The following is a 24,010-nucleotide window of genomic DNA, read 5'->3' as shown; positions in this document are numbered from 1 at the left end:
ATTAAGTAATTAAAAATCCTTCCTAAGATAAATAAACAAAAAGTCTGGAGGAAAATACTGCTAATAGTAATTATTACAAAAGAAGAACTGAGATGGAGCAGGCCTCCAGGAGGACAACTTTGATTTTTTTATTCTATATGCTTCTGTATCTGAATGTTTTATAATGAAGCTATATTTATGTGTTATTATATATTTTTGGTCTGTGTTGTTCACTGCTGTAAGTGTCACCTAGATCAGTACCTGCATATAGCAGAGGTTCAATACATATTTGTCGAGTGAATGGATAAATAAATAAATTACATTTTAAATGTAAAAAAACAGTGTGCACGAAAACTTGATGGGTTTGTGTATGGCTCTCACAAACTTGCTAATTTTAAAAACCCATTTCTAAGATAGATTTATGGAAGTGATGCTTTTCAGCAGTTTGAGAACTATTCTTAGAATACTCTGAATGGGACCTGGCTTTAAAAATGTGGGCTCTGAATTTGATTTTTGGCTGCAGAAATTGCCTATGAAAGGAGTTTCCACAGTATATCTTTTATTAATCAGTCTGTTATAAAGCATGTACAATAATTTATTTTTCTTATCCAGTATAAGAAAATAGGTGCTGTAACTGAGGAACTATGTTAAATTGTGATTTTATTTGTATTCGCATTGCCTTTAAATTGCCTGATTGAAGTTTTTCTTAGACAATAGTGGAAATAAATCTATTGGTAGTTTTCAATCTAGGTTAAAATCTGTATTTGAACTTGCCCCTCCCTGATAAACTTGTTTTATGTATATTAAGGTAAATACTTGTCCATATGTGTCTAAAATGCTAGAATAATATTGTCTATATTAGCATTCAAACGGTTACTAATCATGTTATAACTAGTTACAGTATTCAACATTTTTTCTTGCTGTTTGCTGAAATGGAAGTTATTTGCTGTTTCTATTTACTGCATTTAGTAATGCATAAAATAGTAATATCTTGATTTTAATCTTATCTTTCCCCTAACACAGAGGTTCTTAAACCTTTCGGAGGCCACAAACCCCTTAAGGATCTGATGAAAGTGATGAACCTTTGCACTAGAAAACTGTACACATTTGAAATTGGTTTCAAACCTCAAGTTAATAACTCTTTCTCAATCATTAAAATGAATGGAGGTATCATAGATATCTTCACATCCGTATATTTAACCTGAACCCATGGAATTTGACCAAGGCTCCTAGCTTTGTATTGATGGAGACTTTCACATTTAACCTGTGGCTCTTTAAGCTATCAAATTCCCTTATTAGAATATCATTCTTGCTTCTCCAGGTATAAGGTACTCAGGTGACTCTAGGATGATTGGCAGATGAACTGTAGGTTCACATTAACCAAAACCCCAGTGGCTTGGGGCAGAGTTCTGAGTTCTTCAGATAAAGTCATTACATAATTGTTTAAAGGTGATGTAACTATAGGATTGACTTCTCAAGATTCCGTTTTGGTCTTATGATAGTAAGAAGTTCAAGACTAGCAACTATGGTTTTTAAAGAAGAGGGAGTCTACAATTAATTAAGACTTATTTCTCAACTTAGTGCTTCTGTGAGAACAAGAGGAGGGAATTGTGATTTTTGAATGTGGTTTGGGGGATGCTCGTGATAATGAAAAGATCATTGTTGGGACAGACCACGAGGCTGAGTGAAAGACAACGATACCGAGAGAAACACAGTTTGAAACAAGGACAAAGAAATGGAGAAGATACTGAATTAAGAATTAAGGATGGCTGAGAGCTGCAATTCTTGAAAAAGGACGACTGAGAGATTTTCAGGTGAATAGTCACCTAATGTGGAGATCAGAGATGCAACGGGGCCCATCTCAGACCTAAGCACACCTACCATCCAGTTACAATTAGTAGGGAAAGGAAGGGGTTGGGGTCATTTCTGACGCCATCTTCAGGGCAAAGAATTTGCTGATTTCCTATACAAAGAAACTTTTCTCGATAGTGCTGTGCCTAAGGGTGTAGCGTGGGTGATGACAGTCTGGCAGGGGAAACCAAACCCAGCAACCTCCACAAACCCCCAGCATCTATTACCGCTCTCAAGTCTTCCCCACTCCTGCTGGATCCCAAAGAGATACGGAAAAGCATATGCGAAGATCAGTTCCAAATGAAGACCATTGAATTTGTCCAACCCAACGTCCCTATTGACCTTCGGAGGATATAATTTTGCAGGTTAATGAAAACGGAGTAAGTGGTGAATCCAAGGAAGAAATAAATGTTGAATAATCATTTGAGATGTTCAGCTATGAGTGGAAAAAAGAGAGATGGGTTGGTGCGGTGGTATTGAACAAATATGTTTTCCACATTGGAGGGTCCTGGTTGTATTGAAAGGAGGAGAGGAAAGAGCCAATGGAAAGAACTAGGGGATAATTTTGGAAAAAGAAGGGATGACCGAGGTCCTTAACGTCCCTGTCTAGGATGGAAGGGAGAGAAGGCTGAACGCCACGGAGGGGATAGTTTTCCCATGCGGAGGAATATTAGCTCTGAATTTCTAAGAGGCTCTGAGAATGATGACAGTGTTGGTAGTGTGTGTGTTAGGAGGGTGGGCGTCTTTGATCTGATGGAAGGAATGTCGGTATGGAGGATTATTAAGTAACCATCAGCCTGAAGTTGACTATAAAAGAAAAAAGTACCAAAATTTGTTCAACTGTCTTTCCTCCTAAATGACTTGAAGTTTCAAGGAAATTGCCTGGAAAAGCAGTCCTTCTCCTCTCCCATTGAATATATTGTACTTTACTTTAAAAATCCAACAAAAAAGATGCAACATTTCTTTCATGAAGAATCTCCATGGAAAAAGGCAAGATAAGAGACTGGTTTCTTGGTCCATTTCCCTGCATATTTATTTATTTATTTATTTATTTATTTATTTATTTTATTTATTTATTTTTGGCTGCCTTGGGCCTTCGTTGCTGTGAGCGGGCTTTCTCTAGTTGTGGCGAGTGGGGGCTACTCTTCGTTGCGGTGCACGGGCTTCTCATTGTGGTGGCTTCTCTTGTCGCGGAGCACGGGCTCTAGGCGCATGGGCTTCAGTAGTTGTGGCACGCGGGCTCAGCGGTCGTGGCTCGCGGGCTCTAGAGCGCAGGCTCAGTAGTTGTGGCACACGGGCTTAGTTGCTCCGCGGCATGTGGGATCTTCCCAGACCAGGGATCGAACCCGTGTCCCCTGCATTGGCAGGCGGATTCTTAACCACTGTGCCTCCAGGGAAGCCCTCCCTGCATATTTTGTGATAAGGCTTTTATTTGATGCTCAGCATCTGAACTGCCAGGAACTTTAAGATAAATGCATTTCCTGGATATGTGTGTTCTACGGCAATTGCCAACATTTCCTGCTTCTAATCACTGGCCACAAGTGCCCAGTAGCTATCAGGGATAGAACTGATGGTACGAGGAGGAGACCCGTGTGTGAGATTGTGCGTGTAGGCAGATTGTCGAAGAGGCGATTACTTACTAGGGACTGGAGTCTGGTAGGTAACTAACTGATAGGAGGCCTGAAGGGAGGAGTGGGTGTGGACGTGGCCTGCATTTGCTGTCAGGAGTGGTAAACATTTAATAAATAGGCAGAATTGACAAGGAAGAAATTCTCTCCTATCTTCAGCTCTCACCCTCTTCCTTCTTTTGGCCACCCCTTCTTCAGATGCCCGATGGTGTCATTAAAATTTACTTGGAAAAAAAACCCCTCTGAATATTTGAATTTACTGCAAGTTAATATACGTCAGCTTTGGAGCTAAAAAGGTTAGTGGCATGTCAGGCTGCATTACAGTAATAGAGCAGCAGAAGGAAGGAGATGGCAATCCTACCTTCCATCTAGAGGACTAGATACTGTCCTAAGCGTCCCATTTTTAGGGGGACACTGACCAACTTGGATCACAGGCAGAGAAGAATAGCCGGGGCCACCATGCTCTCCGAGGAATGACTAAAGGCCTGGAAAACGGAGACCCAGTGACTGTCTTCAGATACTTGAAGGGTTGTCTGCCATGTAGAAGAACAAAGTAGTTACTATTCAGTGTTGTTCTGAAGGGCAGAACTAGGAGCAATGGGAGGACGTGACCAGGAAATATATACTGGATTAAAATAAAGAAATTTCGGCTAATGAGAGGTGGTCAAAAGTGGAATGGGAAAAAATCTGCAGAACAGCATTAGACATATGATCCCATTTTAGTGTGAAATTGTACACAAAGTCTTTGAGCAGCGGAGGGACAGAAAAACCACGCTGGCAGCAGGTTAGAAGGTGCGTGAAAGAAGTAGGCAAGGATGGCCAGTTAATAGACCACTGAAATAATCCAGAGCATTATTTCAGTAGCAGTGGGCATTCCGAGTCAAAGATGACCCAGCCATCCATTGACGGATGAATGGATCAACAAAATGTGGTTTATGCATACAGTGAGATATTATGCAGCCTTAAGAAGGAAGGCAGTTTTGACACATGCTACAACATGGAGAACCTTAAAGACTTCATGCTTAGTGAAATAAAGCAGTCACCAAAGGACAAATACTGTCTGACTCCACTTATATGAAGTACCTAGAGTAGTCAAATTCATAGAGACAGAAAGTAGAATGCTGGTTACCAGGGGATGGGGGAGGAGGGGAATGAGGAATTAGTGTTTAACGGGGACAGAGGTTCAGTTGTGGAAGATGAAAAAGTTTTGGAGATGGATGGTGGTGATGCTTGCACAGCAATGTGAATGTACTTAATGCTATTGAACTGTACACATAAAAATGGTTAAAATGGTAAATTTCATGCTGTGTATGTTTTACCATAATTTTTAAATACACTTCTGAATTTTTTAAAAAGGGAGAGAGAGAAACTTGAGAAGGTTTAAAGGTGTGAAGAAGGAGTGAAGGTAGTTACCAAGCTATTTAGCTGAGCTGACCAGGTAGATGATGAGGCCATCAACCAAGAAAGAGATCATTAACCAAAGAGAGAAATAGGCTTGGGAGGGGAAGATTATGAGCTCAGTTTTAGAAATATGAAGTTTGAGTGGCCTGAAGAACATTCAGATGGAGATTTTTTAAATAACAACTTTATTGAATTTTACACAATAAATTGCACCTGCTTAAAGTCTACAATTGAAAAAGTTTTGAGAGCCACATGTACCCATGAGTCCATCACAACCAAGATACTGGACATTCCATCATCCCATCCCTCCCCCAGACAAGGACTGATACGCTTTCTGCCACTTATAGATTAGTTTGCATTTTCTAGAGTTTCATATAAATGGAATTATATGGTATGGGGTTTTTCTGTATCTGACTTATTTCACACAGCATAATGATTCTGAGAACCACCCATGTTGTTGTCTGCATCAGTAGTTATTCCTTTTTATTACTAACTGATGCTCCACTGTATGGATATTTCACAGCTTGTTTATCCATTTATTAGTTATTGGGCATTTGGTTTGTTTCTAGTTTTTGGCTATTACAAATAAAGCTACTATGAACATTCCAGTGAAGTCTTTGTGTAGACACCTGTTTTCATTTCTCTTGGGTGAATACCTTGGAGTTGAATGACAGGGTTGCATGTTTACCTTTTTAAGAAACTCTTAGTAGGACTTCCCTGGTGGTGCAGTGGTTAAGAATCTGCCTGCCAATGCAGGGATCACGGGTTCGATCCCTGGTCCCAGAAGATCCCACATGCCGTGGAACAACTAAGTCCGTGCGCCACAACTAGTGAGCCTGCACTCTAGAGCCCGCAAGCCACAACTAGTGAGCCCACAAACCACAGCTACTGAAGCCCACGCACCGCAACGAAGAGTAGCCCCCGCTCGCAGCAACTAGAGAAAGCCCGCGCGCAGCAGCGAAGACCCAACGCAGCCAAATAATAAATAAAAATAAATAAATAAATAAATTTGAAAAAAATTTCTGGTTTTGGACTTCCCTGGTGGTGCAGTGGTTAAGAATCTGCCTGCCAGTGCAGGGGACACGGGTTCGAGCCCTGGTCCAGGAAGATCCCACATGCCGCAGAGCAACTAAGCCCCTGCGCCACAACTACTGAGCCTGTGCTCTAGAGCCCGCGAGCCACAACTACTGAAGCCTGCGTGCCACAACTACTGAAGCCTGCATGCCTAGAGCCCGTGCTCTGCAACAAGAGAAGCCACCACGACGAGAAGCCCGCGCACCAGAATGAAGAGTAGCCCCCGCTCGCCTCAAGTAGAGAAAGCCCGCGCGCAGCAACAAAGACCCAACGCAGCCATAAATAAATAAATACATACATACATACATACATTTTTTTTTTTAATTTGTGGTTTAAAAAAAAAAAGAAACTCTTAGTTTTCCAAAGTGATTGTACCATTTTACATTCTTAGAAGCAGTTCAACATCTTCCTCAACACTTGGTATTATCAACTTTTTAACCTTAGCCTTTCTAATTGGTGTGTAGTGGTATCTCATTGTGGTTTTGATCTGCACTTTCCTGATGCCTAATGATGTTGACCACTTTTTCATGTGCTTATCATACATTCATGTAATTTCTTTTGTGACGTGTCTGTTCAAATCTTTGCCCATTTAAAAAATTGCCTTGGTTGTCTTCTTGCTGAGCCATAATAGTTCTTTATATATTCTGGATACCAGCCCTTTATCAGATTTATGTATTGTAAATATTTTCCATTCTATGCATTATCTTTTCATTTTCTTAACAATATCTTTCTAAGAGCAAATTTTAAGTTTTGATAAAGTTCAGTTTATCAATTTTCTTTTGCATGAAATTTTGTTTTTGTGTCCCTTGTAAGACACTTTTGCCTCCTTCAATATTGAGTAGATTTTTTTCCCTCTGATTAACTCTAGGCCTTTTCTAGTTTTACGGTTTGCATTTAGGTTTATCACTCATTTTGAGTTAATTCTTGTGTATTATGTGAAGTAAGGGTCACTGTTCATTTTTTCCCCAGTGGGTCTGTAGTTGTTTCAGCAGAATTTGTTGAAAAGATTTTCCTCTCCCGCACTGAACTGTCTTACTACCCTTGTTGAAAATCAGTTGACCGTATACATGTGGGTCTCTTTCTGGAGTCTCTGTTCTGTTCCAGGTGGAGGTATCTAATAAGATGTTTGAAATAGGAAATTGGAGCTTTTTTTTTTTTTTTTTTTTTGCTGAATATCAGCAATATATCTTTGCCCAGCCCACGGAGAAAAGCATCTCTCTTCAGGAAAGCCTACCTACCGCCGTCAAGTTTGCTCTTCAATTCTTAAATTCTGGATTGAAATACATTTTTCTTATGGGCTAGAATTAGAGCCAAGACCTACAATTATAAGGCAAAGGAAAATACGAAAACTTGGGTTTAGACTTGGTCAAATGCACAATGGCACCAAGAATTTGGGCTCCCTAATTGTTTACTAAACTTATTCATGTGTTATTTCTGTGGAAAAACTTACAGGAGAAAGAAATGAAAATGCCTGGAAGACACCTTAAGGATCTGGGAGCTGTCTCTGCAAAGACAATCAGGAATCTGGACATCAGCAGACTACTCAGCTTTTTCTTGGTCCTATTCATGCCGCATAAAGTCATCTTCCAGGGCACAGGACCACTGGCCAGGTTTCCCTGGCACGGGTGTAGGCGTGCGGGCCTTTCTGTCGCTAGACTCCAAGAAAAGCAAATCCTTCACAGAAATGGATTCAACCACCATCTGAGAATACTGATCCTCCTGCCTCATAGAGGTTCAAGAAATACTTTCTGTTACCACAGAGGTTCTCTCTTATTTCCCTCCATTTATCTAGGTATCAAGACCTGAGGAAAGAAGGAAACTGGTCCAAGATATTAAATTTATTATAAACAAGAATTTTAAATAAATATGAGGGCAATTTTGAAGACATAATAGAAGAGACTATGAAATTCAGTTTTAGTGGCTCATTTAAAAGGAGAGAAAGATTGAAAAACATGGATTCAGAAGTGTGGGACCCAGTGGACCCAGGGGATCTAAGTTCGTATTCTGATTTCGGCACACATCTTAGAAATGGTCACCTCTGTCCCGTATCTTAATGAGAGCTACACGTGCTATTAGGAGAACTGCATGATGTCTGCTTACCTATGCTTATGTAATAACAAGTAAATTTAAAATTATATTCTAGACAAATCCTTTCCCACTTACATATGCAGTGTATTGGGGTGTTTTTTTATTTTTGCTTTTACAACTTAAAATTTTGACCCTCTTTGCGCCAGTACAAACTGCCTCTTCTTGGTAAGAAAACTAAAGTCAGTCAACTCAAGAATCAATCTTACGTCCTTCAACAAGAGTTTCTGAAAGTGCCTGGAAATTAAAGTTATAGGGTTTTGAACTGCTGAGTTAATGAGCTTCCTGAAAAAAAAGTGTCAAGTTCACCAGTTGCTAAACCTGCCCCTAAAGTCACTTAAAAATGTATTTAGAAAAAAAAAATGTATTTAGATTCCAAGGCAATAAACAGAAAGGAAAAAAAAAATTTTCCCTGGGGGCTTCCCTGGTGGCGCAGTGGTTGAGAATCTGCCTGCCAATACAGGGGACACGGGTTCGAGCCCTGGTCTGGGAAGATCCGACATGCCGCGTAACAACTGGGCCCGTGAGCCACACTTACTGAGCCTGCGCTCCGCAACAAGAGAGGCCGCGATAGTGAGAGGCCCGCGCACCACGATGAAGAGTGGCCCCCGCTTGCCACAACTAGAGAAAGCCCTCGCACAGAAACGAAGACCCAACACAGCCAAAAAATAAATTAAAAATTTTCCCAACATTTGTGGTTTTGAGTGTTTGCCGTGGCATGTATTTGCACTGAATATTCATGTTTAACCTTTTGTTTAATTATTTGAATTCAGGTTCTCAAGGTATTATCTATATATCTATATCTATAGATGTGTGTGAGTGAGTGTGAGTGTAAGACAGCATAAGACGTTTTCTATAATTTTTATAATTAGAAAAGTTGTTAGCTGTCTGAAATCATGGTAAGCCAATGGATGCATTTTGAACACTGTCTATCCACTACTAGTTCTTGATTTACTTCTTTGGACCTTTTGAGTCTGAAACTTTTTATAGTTAACCTCCATAGCAGCAATTCTGATCCATTTCTTGATGATGTTGCAATTACTAGCGTAGCATCTAAATTAGAAAATTAAAATAATGCTGTTAAGAGTTTGTTTTGTTTAGAGAGATAGTTTCCAATTTTATTGCATTTTTATTATTTAAAGTTTATCAGCAGTAGATATAATTACTTCCATCTAATATATAAACATAAAGTTTGTACGACCACCTGGTATATTCGCTTGTGTCCAAAGGTTACACAGCAATTCTGTAACTCTTTAAAGACTTTGGCAAAGTGCCTTCCCTCTTGATTTTAAATCATTATTTTGTAAGGAAAATTTAATTAGAAAAAAGATGTTTCTTTTCTAAGTGCAGGCCAGTCTATTGAGCCAATAAAGAATTTGTTTGAAAATAATTCCCAGCTTCTAGGACTACTAAGAGAATAAATTTTTTTTCCTTTAATTAGTATTTTAGAATTTTTTTTTAACGAATGCCAAATGCAATGTGAGCTCAAGTTTTTTAGTTCAGTTCTAAACTTAGAACCCGTGATTTTCAAGTGGGTTCTAAATTTGGCAAAAATGCCTTCTCTCTGCCATAGTAGCTGGTGTTTTCCCATTCTTAAGGGTTCATACATCTTATTTTCTAAGCAAGCAGTCCTGTTTTTCTTCATTTTTTAATAATTTTTTCTATTTCCTCTTTGTGGAATACCAAATGTGATACAACCTTTTTTAGACCATAAAATAAAATAGATACGGCAGCTTTTGCAAAGAAAATGGGGGGGTGGGGGGGTGGGGAGGGAATGGTAAGAAGGAAAAAAAGTCATTTAGCTTCTTTCTTACAATGAAAAGATCAGTACCTTATGTCTTAGATATTGAGTTACACAAAGTTTATATATAGGTTGTTAGAAATCACCAAGTCAGAATTCAATTTGAATACTTATTTTTTCTGCAAATTTCTGCATAAATGCACATGAATCCCGGCCCCTCCCTGAGAAAAATGTGGGGGAAAGAGCATCCCTTTTGGTCGTCATCTCCAGAAGTGTGTCCAACAAAGCCATCTCCTGTGGTCTGCTCTTTGCTGAATGTTTAATCCCACCCCTTGCAGGCAAAGACACAGAGGTAAAATGCTAAACTCAAAACTCACTGAGTGCAGAACTCAGGCCTGGTGAGCCGGGGACACGGGCCTCTTCGGGGTAGAGGTTAGTAGTGGACAGATGTTCTACATAGTTGAAAACAGCCACTTCCTAATCCTGCAGGGTGTCAGAGGGAAGGATACCGAGATCTCTCCCCAAAACAGGCACCCACACGTCTCTCACTCATCTGCATTTCTGTCCTTCAGCCCCGCACTCATACCTTTCTCTGTCCTACTCCTCGTATCCCTTTTTTCCCCTTAGAACCATCTTTTCATTAACATAAAATGACCCAGAGGAAAGAAGACCAGCATTTCAAAAGGTGAAATGTTTGTGTCCCTTTTTTCCCTCCTGAGACAAACTTTTGGAATCTGATCCCTCGGCTGCACACCTCTGCCAAAGTATTTCTCTCTCTGTTCGAGCATTTTCCTTTTCTCCCCACGACGATGCTGTTTGGGCACTTGTACGGGTCACCCCAGCCCGGAAGGACCAGGCGCAAGCTTGGTCTCTCACAGCGAGCACTGCCCAGGCTCTTCCCTACACATCTTGGCAAATCGGCATCCCGCCTGCTTGCTCGGGTCTCTCTGGTCCTCACTCTATTCTCCGCTCAGAAGGAAGAACCATCAGGCCCCCTCTAGCAGGTGGCAGCCGCCAACAGCAAGCCAGCGGCCTTGAAGGTCTAGTCCAACAGGTTCCCCTGCTTTATTTTCTCTTGCTTCTGCAGTGCCAAGAGGGGAGGACTGGAATACTTCAGATATTTCCCGCTCCCAGTCTTCCTGGGTACTGAGCATTCTGACCACCAGGCTCCCAGCAGAGGCAGCAGTCGGATTTTCTGGGATGTTCGGCCCTCCCATCCTCCATACCACTTCCACTGGCAGCTGTCTCCCCTCCCCACCCTGCAAATGTTGGTAGAATTCCACTGACCTCAACATTCCTAGAGGGGCTGGGATTGGCATGGACATCCAACCTTGAAGGGAATGCAACAGAGCGAACCATCTTGGGCACTGCCCCTGTGGGCAGTGTGTATCATCCGAGTTCAGAGAATAGGTGGTCTGAGTAAGCAAGTCAGATGGGTTTAGCTCAGCAGATCAGCCAGGCCAGTCTCCTGCCTCTGACAGTGGCACAAAGGGCTATTTTGTGAGAAAACATTGTTGCTCTCTACCACGTCAACCTCAAACGTTGAGGGTTACTGCACACGCCATTCTGGTTTTCCTTAACAGTATGTTTATCTGGCACTGTCTCCAATTTCTCTATTTTGGGCCTCAATCATCCGTCACAGTGTTTTTGTATTAAATAATCTAAAGGAAAGAGCATTAGTTAAGCTCAGAGTCAGGAGTCGTGGGTTCTTTCTGTAGCTCTGTCATATGGTAAGGTATGACTTTGGGCATTTACTTTCTCTGAGCCTTCATTTAAAACATTGGGGTCTGGATTTCATTACAACCGTGTTCTAAAACTCCATGAGTCTTCTTTAAACTACTACTGAATAGTATAGTAAATAGAAAATAGTATTTAAAATAATATCATATGACACAACTAAGGAGCCCGCGAGCCGCAACTAAGGAGCCTACCTGCCACAACTAAGACCCAGCACAACCAAGTAAATAATAAATAAATAAATAGTAAAATAAAACAATATCATATGATACTGTTTCCCCCACAATTGCCCCTGCATTACTTTGGTTCAACTTTAAGGAAATACCTCTATTTCTAGTCTTGTAGGTTTACCCTACTGATTACAGATCTATTGTCTTTTTTTTCTTTAATCTTTCTTTCTTTCTTTGGCTGCATCAGGTCTTTGTTTCGGCTCTCTAGTTGTGTCGTGCTTAGTTGCCCCGAGGCATGTGGGATCTTAATTCCCCGACCAGGGATCAAACCTGAGTCCCCTGCATTGGAAGGCGGATTCTTAACCACTGGACCACCAGGGAAGTCCCTTTTTTTTCTCTTTATAAATCTACTTTTATAAACTTTCCAACAAAGTCTCAAGATGCTCTTATTTTTGTTACCTATCTCTAAGAGAGATTATTTTTGTTACCTATCTCTAAGAGAGACCTCAGCCCTGAAGGAAGTAATCCGAACTCAAGGCAGGATAATGGTGTTTACTGTTTACCCCCACAGTCTGGTGGCTTTGTGACAGCAGCAGCACACTGAGTTTGTGTCTTTGGGGGGCTGCCCACAATCCCTCCCAAGATGCCTTTCCTGTGTTATAAATAGGAGTTCAGAGTCCATCATCTTATAAACATTTGAAACTTTCCCCCCAATATTTTACTCTTTGCCACATGAGTACATATCTCCCACTCTTTGCACATTCACAGAGCTTTGTGAGATCTTTTGGTTGTTCATCCCCTTGGATCTTTATCACCTGGAAGAGGAATCATCTACAGAATTGAAAGTTGTACCATATATTTCCACTTCCATGTTATTTAAAAAATTTTTTTATATCTATTTAGTTGGTTGCACCAGGTCTTAGTTGCAGCTCGCCAGCTCCTTAGCTGTGGCATGCCTGTGGGATCTAGTTCCCTGACCAGGGATCGAACCCAGGCTCCCTGCATTGGGAGTGCAGAGTCCTATCCACTGCACCACCAGGAAAGTCCCCATGTTATTTTCCCAAATGTTGAAAAAAAACAAACTCTCATACTCATCCTGCTCCCTAGGAGAGGGTAGCAGTTGGTGGGGGACGGTGAGTGAGGAATGAGATGCAGATCCTACCTGAAGGATGGGAAAACTTAGCATTTTGTGTGTGTGTGTGTGTGACTCAAAATTTTTATAGATTATACTCCATTTATAGTTATTATAAAATATTGGCTATATTCCGCGTGCTCTACAATATATCCTTGTGGCTTATTTATCTTATACAGAGTAGTTTGTACCATTAGCATTTTGTTTTAACGTGAATTTTAGTGGCAGGTTATACAGGAGTTGGTAGCAAAGTCATGATTAGACTCACATCTCTTCATTACTTTCCCCACTCCATCACATTTAAGCATTTACTCATGGACTGAGTGGCTCCTATAGGCCAAGCACTAGGCTAGATGCCAAGAAAAATGGTGAATAAAGCTCACCCTGCCCTTGAGGGATTTGCAGACCAGACAGCTACACGCATGGGCAGCTGCAGGCGTGGGTGAGGATGCCAGGGTAGGAGTGGGCCCAGAGTGGGGCGGTCAGGGGAGGCTTCTCAGAGCGGAGATGTTTAAGCTGGAAGGCAGGAGGTGGGTCAGTGGAGAATTATCCTGATTGAAGGAATAAGTACCTGAAGAAGCACACAGTCTAGGACCTCCCGATGGCTCAAGACAGTGGGAGCTCAGAGCGCGGGGCTGGATCTATCGGCAGACGCTGAACACGATGGTCTGCTAAAATGTGTGAACGTTCTCTTGAGGGCAGTGGGAAGTCATAGAGGGATTTTTCAAGTAGGGGAATATCATGACCATATTATCTTATTTACTTTAGAAAAATCACTTGGAGTTTTCTAAGGCTAAGGCCCAGAGACATTAGGTACCTTGTTGAAGTGAACCAAGCAGGAGGCCATAGGTTCAGCTAAGATGGTGGTCTTCGAAAGGAGGGAAGTGGGTAGATCAGAGACGTAAATGAAAGAGGTAGAGACCACAGGACTCGCTGATTTGTTGATTGTCGGGAGTTAGGGAAAGGGAGGAATCAGTGATGCAGTTCAGGTTTCTGGGGCAGGCTGCTGAGCTAGAGAGGGCCAGGAGAAGTTTCTAATGATGCGTGCAAAGCTGGATGAAGCCTTGATTCTCAGGGCCACCTTAACGCAGTGCTGAGTTTCCCAATCCTGGAGGACTCAGAATGATGAGGGACTATTTTAAGAATGAAGTGGGTTTTCTGTGCCTCCGTGGCCCACTCACCTTTGGGTCAAGAGTGCTGGGGCGGACTTCCCTGGTGGCGCAGTGGTTGAGAGTCCGCCTGCCTGTGCAGGGGACACGGGTCTGAGACGCGGTCCGGGAGGATCCCACATGCCGCGGAGCAACTAAGCCCGGGCGCCACAACTGCTGAGCCGGCGCTCTGGAGCCCGCGAGCCAGAACTACTGAGCCCACGTGCCATAACTACTGAAGCCCACGCGCCTAGAGCCCCTGCTCCGCAACAAGAGAAGCCACTGCAATGAGAAGCCCGCGCACCGCAACGAAGAGTAGCCCCCGCTCGCTGCAACTAGAGAAAGCCCGCGCTCAGCAACGAAGACCCAACGCAGCCAAAAATAAATAAATGAATAAATAAATTTATTAAAAAAAAAAAAAAGAGTGCTGGGGCGCTACCCCTTGAGGAGATTCTCTGACCTCTCAAATGTTCCGTTGAAATTTCTCCTCAATAATTGGTAAAGGACATCAGTTTTCTCACTTCCCACACAGACCCTAGAAGGAAGCAGTACTGCACAGTTTGGCTACAGCTGTCATTTTGCTACCTTTGGAATGTATCTTTTTGAGATTGTTGGTTTTTAGTGCCAAAGCAGAGACCATAAGGAGACATCCACGCCGGACGTCATGTAAAGGGGTTGGGCTTTGGAGCCAGAGAGACTAAGTGGGTCAGCCTAGGCGACCTTAATTTCCTGCTCCGTAAAATAAGAAAAGTAGCACCCACGCCAAGGACTTGCTGCGAGAATTACAAGGAGGTAAAAAGCATTTTCGGTGCCTAGCACGTGTAAATGCCCACTAAGTATTAGTTTCTGCCCTCCTCCCCACCCCCATCCGTGGACACTGACCCCTGAACAACACTGCCTTCTCACTCTGATGGGAGAAGCCCCGCGCTGCCCTTCCCTTTACTGTCTCGCTAACAAATGGGAGGGTTTGGGGGCTTCCCTGGCGGTCCAGGGGGTAAGACTCCGCGCTTCCAATGCGAGGAGGGAGGAGCGAGGAGGGAGGAGGGGGCAGGTCCGATCCCTGGTCGGAAAACTAACATCTCACGTGCTGCGCAGCCAATAAATAGATAAATACTTTAAAATGGGTGGGATCTTTTTGTTTGTTTTTTTAAATTTCTTAGGCAACTGAGAGAAAGGAAGAGAAAAGGAAAGAAGAGAGGAGGGGGAAGGGATCCGAATTAAACTTGGGAACTTTTCTAAGTGTAAGTTTTGCCTAAAAGCTCTTTCAAGTGTCTTAACATCGGTTCTTTCTCAACTACAAATGTTAACCTATGGCTTGTGACAATCGTATGGGTCTTTGGTAGCACAGTTAAGACTAAGAATGCTTGAACTGAGGGGGAATACCAGGCTCAGGAGTAAGACAGAGGCTTCCCTCCCTTCACAGGCTGACTCGGCTTCACCTGTCTGTCCTTGAATCTTAAGAGTTCTAAGCTATGATGCGATCGGCAGCTCACTGTAGAAAAATGCGGGTCTTCTGCCTTGAGTCCTCTTCAGATCTTTCTGCTTTGGGAGATATGCATGTACATTCTTTCTTACTACTCTTTCTGGTTTTAGATAGCATCTGACTCTTGCATTTAGGGCTCACAACCCGCCTCAGGCTAACTTTCTTAGATGTTGGATAGATTCAGGGAACATTTTTGAGTGGAACACTCTTTGGCACTGGCTTCTACTTTGGTAGCTGTCCCCCTTCCCCTCTTTGGCATTCTTTCCTTCTGTTGCTCTAGCAGTTCTTCCTCTAATCTCATTTGTGTTCTTTTGCTTCATCAAAAAAAAAAAAAAAAAGCAAAAAAACCCTTTGAAAAAGATAGGAGGCTCGATTTTAGCCATTGAAGAATTTATAGCCACATAAAGATATTCTTTGAGTCTTCTAATTATCTTTAGGAAACATGTAGCTTTTAAAGACACCTTGTTACCATATAATATTTAGGTCAGGATATAGTTTCTATCTGCAAAAAGATTACATTTCTTTAGGTAAGGTAAGAAAACACAAGACGAAAAATGATTCAAGAGACTAATACTACGCTTCTTTTAAAACATGGGCAGGAAACCATAGAGATAGCCTGACAAAAATCCATTCTTCTGCTTCGGATGAGATTATTGATTTTCTTAGTTACTATTTTTCCCTGAAGTGTTGAAATAAGTGCCTTTTGATGCCTGGGCTTGAGAAAAACTTGTTCCTCACAGCCACTTGGCAAGTATAAATCCCAGGAACTAGGCGCTTTAAGTACTGTGTTTGTGAAGCAGGAACTGCTGTTAGTAGGGCGCGGGCGGGGAGGAGCGAGGCTGGGGAGGGAGGGAGCGCGGAGCGCTGGGGCTAGAAACCCTAGCAGCGGGTGGGAGTGACCCAGACGGGAGAGCCGGTCCTTGCTGGGGCCTTGCAGGTCCGCCTTGCTTGACTTCCCCTGTCCCACCACTGCCGGCTCCACCCAGGGAATCCTTGTCACCCATACTGCTCCCAATAAATCTGGAGCGGTTTCAGGCAAATCTGAACTAGTTGTACCCAAATGTAAAACCTAGATTGAATTTGTTGAATTCTTCGATGGCGCCCATTTTGGTGCCAAAATGAATTTGCTACACAAGAAGGAGTACCATTTTGGGGGAGTTTATGAATTTTTGTGATATCTGGTAATATGCAGGAAAAAAGTGTGTTAACCTCAAAATCTGCCACATGAATGCAACCGATTAGAAACCTGGTGTTACTGTTTTGACTTTAAGGACTTTTCATAAGATCTGGGAATTTAAAAAATAAATATATTTACAAGCTTCTGAACTATAACAACCTTACCCAGTAAAAAGCAAAAAAGAAAATCTGTGAAAACAGCAGTTCATCAAACCACTGCCCCAGATCGTCAGGATAGGGGCCAACCTGAATAGAATTTAACCACATAAAGTTGCCAATATCCACTGATTTTGACCAACAAAGATGACAACACAACAATAGGTTTTGCTCCATGTCGTACTAGGATGTAATTCAATCTATGAAGGGAAGGGAATTGTAGACATGGTGTATTAAAATTGAGTATCAACGGTGTGATAGGTGTGGACAGAAAATCGAACCTCACCTTGACATTCAGCTATCATTTACTGAGTACCTGTGATGGGCAAAGAGTGCTGGAGAAACAAGATGAGTAAAACAACATAATATGTAATATATTTATATAGGTTATAAAATATATAATAATCTATTGTCATTATATTTATAACACTATAAAAGCCATTAGAAAGGTACAACCAAAAGTGACAGAGCTCAAAAATGAAAGAATGCTCATCAAGTTGAGAATTGTAAACGGTTGGGAAAGTTTTAAAAGACAGGTTGGATTTAGCAGCACAGGTGGGGGAAGGACGCTACAAAGCAAAAGTGTGGCCAGAAGCTCAAAAGTAGGAAAGTACAAGGTCCAGTTTGATTGGAAATTAGGAAAGCAGTGGGAGGGAAAGCAAGGGAGAAATTTTGCCTGACTAAGGAAGGCCTTGAAGGCCAGGTGAGGATCTTGTAGTTAATCGGGAAGAAAATGTTGTAATTAAATGGAAAGTTTTTAAGCAGTGGTGGAGCTTTATGCATTAGGAAAATATTAATAATAGCAGTTTTTAAAATAATCTAAAATAAACAGCCAACATCTGGTGCTCATTTACAGAACTCTAAGCAATTTGCATACTAGGCTCAGCTCTTTATGTATATGAGCTAATTTAAACTCACAACTTCCCTTTGAAAGGGGTATTATCATTTTACAAAAGCAGCTGAGCCTCAGAGAAGTTAATTCACTCTGCCCAAGGCAACACAGCTAGCTAGTGCAAAGGCCAGGATTTTAACCTAGTAGTGTCTGGTTCCAAAGCCACCATTCTTAACCACAAAATAATAAAGGCCAGAGCTAGAGTTGGGGGCAATAGAAATGAAAATAAAGGTGTGGGGCGTTGATTCAAAAGTACTGTGACATAGATGTTACAGAATTTGATGTGAGGGAAGAGGAAGAGGGGGAATTAGACTCCTAGAATTGGAGCTGGTGTGGGAAGTCGGCAAGTAGGGAAATCAGAAAGGGGTCTGGCTTAGAGAGCAAACCTGTGAGCTTGAGAAACTGGTACACGGTGGGGTCCAGGATAGAGCCTAAGGCTGAAAGGGAAACTTAGAGTCATTTACATAGAAATGGAGGTTAAAACTCCACGTGGAGTTGGTCACGGGGGTCTCTAAGAGAGCAGAGAAGCAAAGAGAAGATGACTCAGGACTGAATTATGGGAAAAGAAGGAATAGTGATTAAAGAAGATACAGCAGTAGTGATGAGAGGTAACAAGGTTTTCGTGTAAACACTGATACTTTTCCTCCTAGCACATACCTGATTCTGATTTGTGTTAACAGGGTGGTCGTATTTGGATGACAGTAGAGACACCTTAACTTTAGGGCCATGATAAATGTGCATGATTTTTATATATAGTGTATATCTCTTTACAGGGAAGAATTTCTAGAGTAACGACGAGGTCTGAATTTCTTTAAATGATGTAAATCTTTGAGTCTTCTGTTAGCAAATTTCTTCTCTTAAAAAATTGGGAGTTTTTGTTTCTAATTTTAGAAGTAGTATAAATTGTAGAAAACTAAGGAAATATTGACGAGTCTAAGGAGAAAGCAAAGCTTACCTTTCACCTGAAATAAACACTATTAATGTTTTTTAGTATATTCTTCCAATCTTTGTTGGATTCACATACACACTTTTCTTTCAAACCAGGGATCCTTCTGAAAATAGTCTTTGTCATGATAAGGTAATATGAATATTTTTACGTGGCATTAAATTTAGTATTCATAACAATTTGATAGTGGCATAATAATAAACCGTCATCAGGATGGACCAAAACGTATTAAACCAACCCACTCTCATTGAACATCTAGGTTGTTGACACATTATAGATAATTCCGCAGTTAATATTCTTATTCACATCTTTGTGCCTTTTACTTATTTCTGATTATTTTCTTAGTATTTTTTGAAGCAAAATCACTGGTCAAATGCCATGAATGTTTCCAAGGCAGGGTTCTGTTCCTGAATGTGACTATCAATTTGCTGGTAGTACTTTTGTTAGAATATACTAAATCATGCTATCTCCTTCCTCCTTCCTTATTTCCGTTCTTGGAAAGCAAAAGGAAACCTTAGAACAAGGATCAACAGCAACCTTTCAAAAAAAAGCATACAGGTTTTTCGTTGTTGTTGATTTTTTTTTCAACACCTTCACGAACAACAGGTATGGGTTGGCGGTCACCTTCTATTTAGCCCACAAGCCATTTTGGGCGCTGTTTTTTAAACAAAAATGCTGTCTTTGGGGGAGCTGAGGCCATCTTCCCATCGGTGCAGCTTCTGCTGGCAGAGACTCCTGCTCTCCGCCTCTGACAAAGACAAATCCAAGGTGGTGAACCCCACCCAGGTGAGGAAGGTGTTTATCAGGTCTGCTAGGATTTCTCTCCTACGCCTCGGGGGTTTTCAGACGTCTCCTTTGCATTTCCTGGAGGCCAGGAGCGCCTGATTTTGTCTTGGTCTCCCAGGCAGAGCAAGGCGCTCTCCTTTCCTGTCTCCAGACGGTTTCTCTGGACTTGGGACGGTCCACAGTCTTGGCACCAGCCTCCTTAAGTGTGCTGGGGAGCTCTGGTCGCAGGTCCTGGATTCCAGGCATCTGTCCTGGCCTTTCCTCCCTTCAGTCCCATCCCATCAGCTGGCAGCACCCACACTTGTCACTTAGGGCTGAAGTTACCCTTGATGGGAAATGGGGCTTCTTTACTCAGGCTTTAATGCAATGTTTTGCAAACTGCAGAGCCCATTGGCGCGGGTTGGAAAGTAAACTTAGGACTTTAAGAAAAAAAAATGTCAGACTCCATCACAATGGTAGGTATTGTTTCATGAAACTGTTTTCAAGTTTGTTTGTTTTTTTTGCCACACTACTCAGCTTGTGGGATCTTAGTTCCCTGACCAGGAGTCGAACCCGCGCCCCCTGCAGTGGAAGCGTGAAGTCTTAACCACTGGACCGCCAGGGAAGTCCCATAAATTTGTTTTGTTTTGTTTTGTTTTGGCCACACCGCGCGGCTTGTAGGATCTTAGTTCCCTGACCAGGGATCGTCGAACCCGGGCCCTCGGCAGTGAAAGCTCGGAGTCCTAACCACTGGACCACCAGGGAATTCCCATACATTTTTTCAAGTTTTATATATGCAAAATGTATGTGTCCTATTCAAAAATCTTGAGAGTCGAGGCTGTAAACTCACGTCAGATTCCCGTGAGGATATGGGTTATATTTAGGTGGGAAAATGTGATCATTTTTTATTTTATTAGCTAGGCTAATAACTGGAAGGTCATGCGGCTTAGTGGAGAAAACTTCAGCTTTGGAGGCAGAACTGGGTTTACTATTACTCTCTCACTAGCTGTGTGACCTTGGACGACTTAAGGGATCTCTCTGAGCCTCCTTAGAATTATTTGTAGAAGAGAGATAAGCATCCTGGCCTATAGGATCGCTGTGAGGATTAAACGAAATTATCTGTGTAAAGTGCTCAGCATACAGGAGAGATAGGATCAATAAAGCTTACTTTCGTCTGGGCTGTAGGACATCCTCTGCAGCACAGCCAGACTCTGTTTCACATCAGGAGTACATGCTACCTGTGACAGCACCAAACGTGGTTCTGTTCCTCACCGGAGGCAGCCCTCTAGTTCAGTTTCCCGCTCTGTGTCCTGTGTGATGATAATAAGCGTTTCCTACGAAAAGAGTCTCTGAGGAAGGACGTTTCCGAATCGCAGGTCGTAGTGCTGAAATTCTAAGGACCCAACTCAGGACTGGCAAAACTCAAATGTCCGCAGGAGCCAGGCAGGCAAGACGGCAGGCCAGGTGCTTAGGGAACGGTGGGTGGGGCTGCGCAGAAGACAGAACACACCTCCTCTGAGGGAGGCGGCCCCTGCTCACTCCACAGTATCGTAACCCTGCCCAGCCATGGAGCCAAGGTTACCGGATCTCTGATTTTTCAAAAGAAGCCAAATATCTGGATTTTTTTTAACGTGGAAAAAAAAAAAAATCCAACTTTTTAAAAACACCATGTTAACCAATTGGCACGTCTGAGGGTCACATAAGCCAGAGGCCCTGCCGGTTTGCACCGTCTGACCTAACACTTCACGGCTCAGCCGACAGTACAGTCACCTCAGGCGCTCGAGGGAAACCTCCCAAGGTACCCCTGGAGAGTGCTCTTTTAACATAATTTTGTAGCAAAAACACACTTTAAGCACAGAATATATAAGTCCACTAATAGAAGAAATTTCCACCGAATGAAGAGGAAGAACATCATTTTCACGAGGCAGCAGGAAAGTACGGGGCAAAATTAGCAAGTGGGTAGCGATCCGTCGTCCCTTTCTGTGTTTGTTTCATAAAACATTAATTCGTTTCTTAAAAAACAGCTTTATTGAGAGATAATTCACATACGTACAATCTGATGATTTTTGGTGTCTTCAGAGTTGCGCAACCATTACTATGATGTAATTTTAGATCATTTTCATCTTCTTAAAAGAAGCTTCACACCCACCAGCAGTTACCCCCCTTCCCCCCATCCTCCACCCCTGGCTACCCTTAATCTACTTTCCGTCTTTATAAATTTCCTCTTCTGGACATTTCATATAAATGGAACCGTACAATATGTGGGTTTTTGTGTGTGTGTCTGGCTTCTTTCACTTATCATAATGTTTTCAAGGTTCATCCATGTTGTAACATGTGTCACTACTTCATTCCACTCTATCGACGAATAATATTCAATCACAAAGATACACTACATTTTATTCATCCCCTCAACAGCTGATGAACATTTGGGTTGCTTTTTGACTATCACAAATCATGCTGCTATGAACATTTATGTGTAGGTTTTTGTGTGGACACGTTTTTGTTTCTCTTGGGTACATACCTAGGAGTGGAATTGCTGGGTCACGTGGTAACTCTATGTTTAACCTTGGGAGGAACTGTCAGACTGTTTTCCAAATCGGCTGCACCGTTTTACATTCCCACCAGCAGTGTATGATGCCACCAATTTCTCCATTTTCACTCATGCTCCCCATGTCTGTCTTTTTGATCATAGCCATCCTAGCAGGTGAGCTAAGACATTTGTTTTTAAGGTTTATGGCACTTCTCATGGGGCAGCTGAATTTGGCCTGTTGACGTGGTTCTTGAGATCAAGACCTAAAATACTGATCTTTTCTGAATTTAGATCACCATTTTATAAAAACATTTACTAATGAGTGTCCCCCTCTTCATGTGTACCATTCTTTGGCTAACCAGAGAATAGGAACCTTATTAAGAAAAGGTAATTTTTCTTCCTTATTCACCAGTGAAATATTACAATTCTAGAGATATTATTGGTATAAATTCGCTTCTGGGAATTCCCTGGCAGTCCAGTGGTTAGGACTCTGTGCTTTCACTGTGGAGAGCTGGGGTTCAATCCCTGGTCAGGGAACTGGGATCCCACAAGCCGCAGAGCGCAACCCAGAAAAAAAAAAAAAAAAAATCACTTCCATACCGTTTTCTTTGCCTCAGCCATCAATGCTGCCCACAGCTGAAGCCACTGATTTCCCCACCTGCAAGCCACATTGGCACAGAAGACTCGGGCCTAGGCAGAAGTACTTAAGCAGCCCAGGACAAGGTTCCCCTTCTCCACGCGCTGACAGATATAATAACACCACCTCTCTGCCTTCCTCGGGTCTTTCTTTGTGCCCATCTGTTTAATCCTGTAATGTCCTTGCAAGTGAGAGGAAGCAGCACTACCTCTAAGCAAGAGTTGGGGAAATGAGCACAGACCTTAGTGGCTACCCGAGGCCACACGTGGTGGATTGAGGGGTGGGACTCAGTGTCCTGGGTCACAACCTGTACACTTTTCTCTGCCTGAATTCCTCTCCTTTATTGTCAGCATCCAAAAAAGAAAAAAAAAGAAGAAGAAGAAGGTTTTAAGTGTACAGGATCCTTAGTGCGGCTGACCTCATCAGACATTTCGGTTTACTGTTTCTATTCCTTTTCAGAAACTGGCCCTTTCTGAGAAGGAGAGACAACAGAGAATTCATATAACTTGACTTTAGGCTTCATTGCATGAGGAGGAATCAATATCCTCCAGCCAAAGACTTACAGCCCCCTGTCTGCTTTTTGTATTTTTTTACATTAGAGTTGTTTCAAAGGCCCACTGGAAGCAACCTTTGGGCAGACATTCTTGCAGTTTTCTGTGATAAATTCTTATTTGGCTTGCCATAGTTCACTGTATCCAACTAGGAATAACCTTGGCCTAGTTGGGAGCTGGTAAATACTACAAATATATGTGTTTGTCTTTATTTGCGATTGCCCCTAGCCCCCAACTCCACCTTCCTCTTTTTAAGTTATAAGAATGAGGTGCAGTTGACATCCATCCTCAATATTAATCCTAACATTTACGTATTGTTCTATTTTCCTGCCTTCTGATTTAGAAATACCCCAATGTTTATCGCCAAAGATGGAAGAGGAAGATTAAAACAATAATTTGCAGTAAGTACTCTTTCAGCTATTAAATCATTTATTCAACAGACTTTATTTACTGCCTGCTGTATGCCAGGCACTGTGCTAGGTGCTTGGGATGCAAAGATAAGATAGGATTCCTGCCTTTAAGGGGTGCATTGCCATGGGACAAACAGACATATAACTGGATAATTACAATTGTGAGCACAGTAATTAATGTACAGAATATTATGAGATTCCAGAAGAGAGGCACTTCTCCTATCTTAGAGGCAGGCCCCAGGAAGGGCATAACCCCTATTCATGAAAATCTGTAATTTAGTTGGCTAAATTGGGCATGGGAGAGAGTGTTCAGGCTTTTTGAATTAGATAACTTCGTAAGTTGGGATTAAAACACCCAATAACCCTAAAGTAAAATATATGCCAATTTGTGGCTAATGATTCATGTTGAAGACAGAGAGGGTCTAATATAATAAAATAAGTGAACGTTAAGGTTGCAGGGTTAGAGCTAGAAGTTGTAGGGTTTAGTTAAAAAGGTTCTCTCCTTTTTATGTTCCTCC

The 24,010-nt window shown here is 42.1% G+C and overlaps 1 long non-coding RNA gene across 1 annotated transcript in view; it reads left to right on the top strand.

The window, feature by feature from the left end:
- The window catches only part of LOC137752201 (uncharacterized), a 103,933-nt gene that overhangs the window by 77,857 nt on the left and 2,066 nt on the right, over positions 1 to 24,010 (top strand). The window contains exon 2 of the long non-coding RNA XR_011071083.1: positions 23,426 to 23,483. This is a non-coding gene — a long non-coding RNA (uncharacterized lncRNA). The remainder of the gene's footprint in view (positions 1 to 23,425; positions 23,484 to 24,010) is intronic.

Source organism: Eschrichtius robustus, chromosome 18 (genome assembly GCF_028021215.1).
Source record: "Eschrichtius robustus isolate mEscRob2 chromosome 18, mEscRob2.pri, whole genome shotgun sequence".
In the NCBI taxonomy this organism is placed as follows: Eukaryota; Metazoa; Chordata; class Mammalia; order Artiodactyla; family Eschrichtiidae; genus Eschrichtius; species Eschrichtius robustus.
Note: the sequence above shows the minus strand (reverse complement) of the source record. Positions and strands in the feature narration are given on the sequence as shown.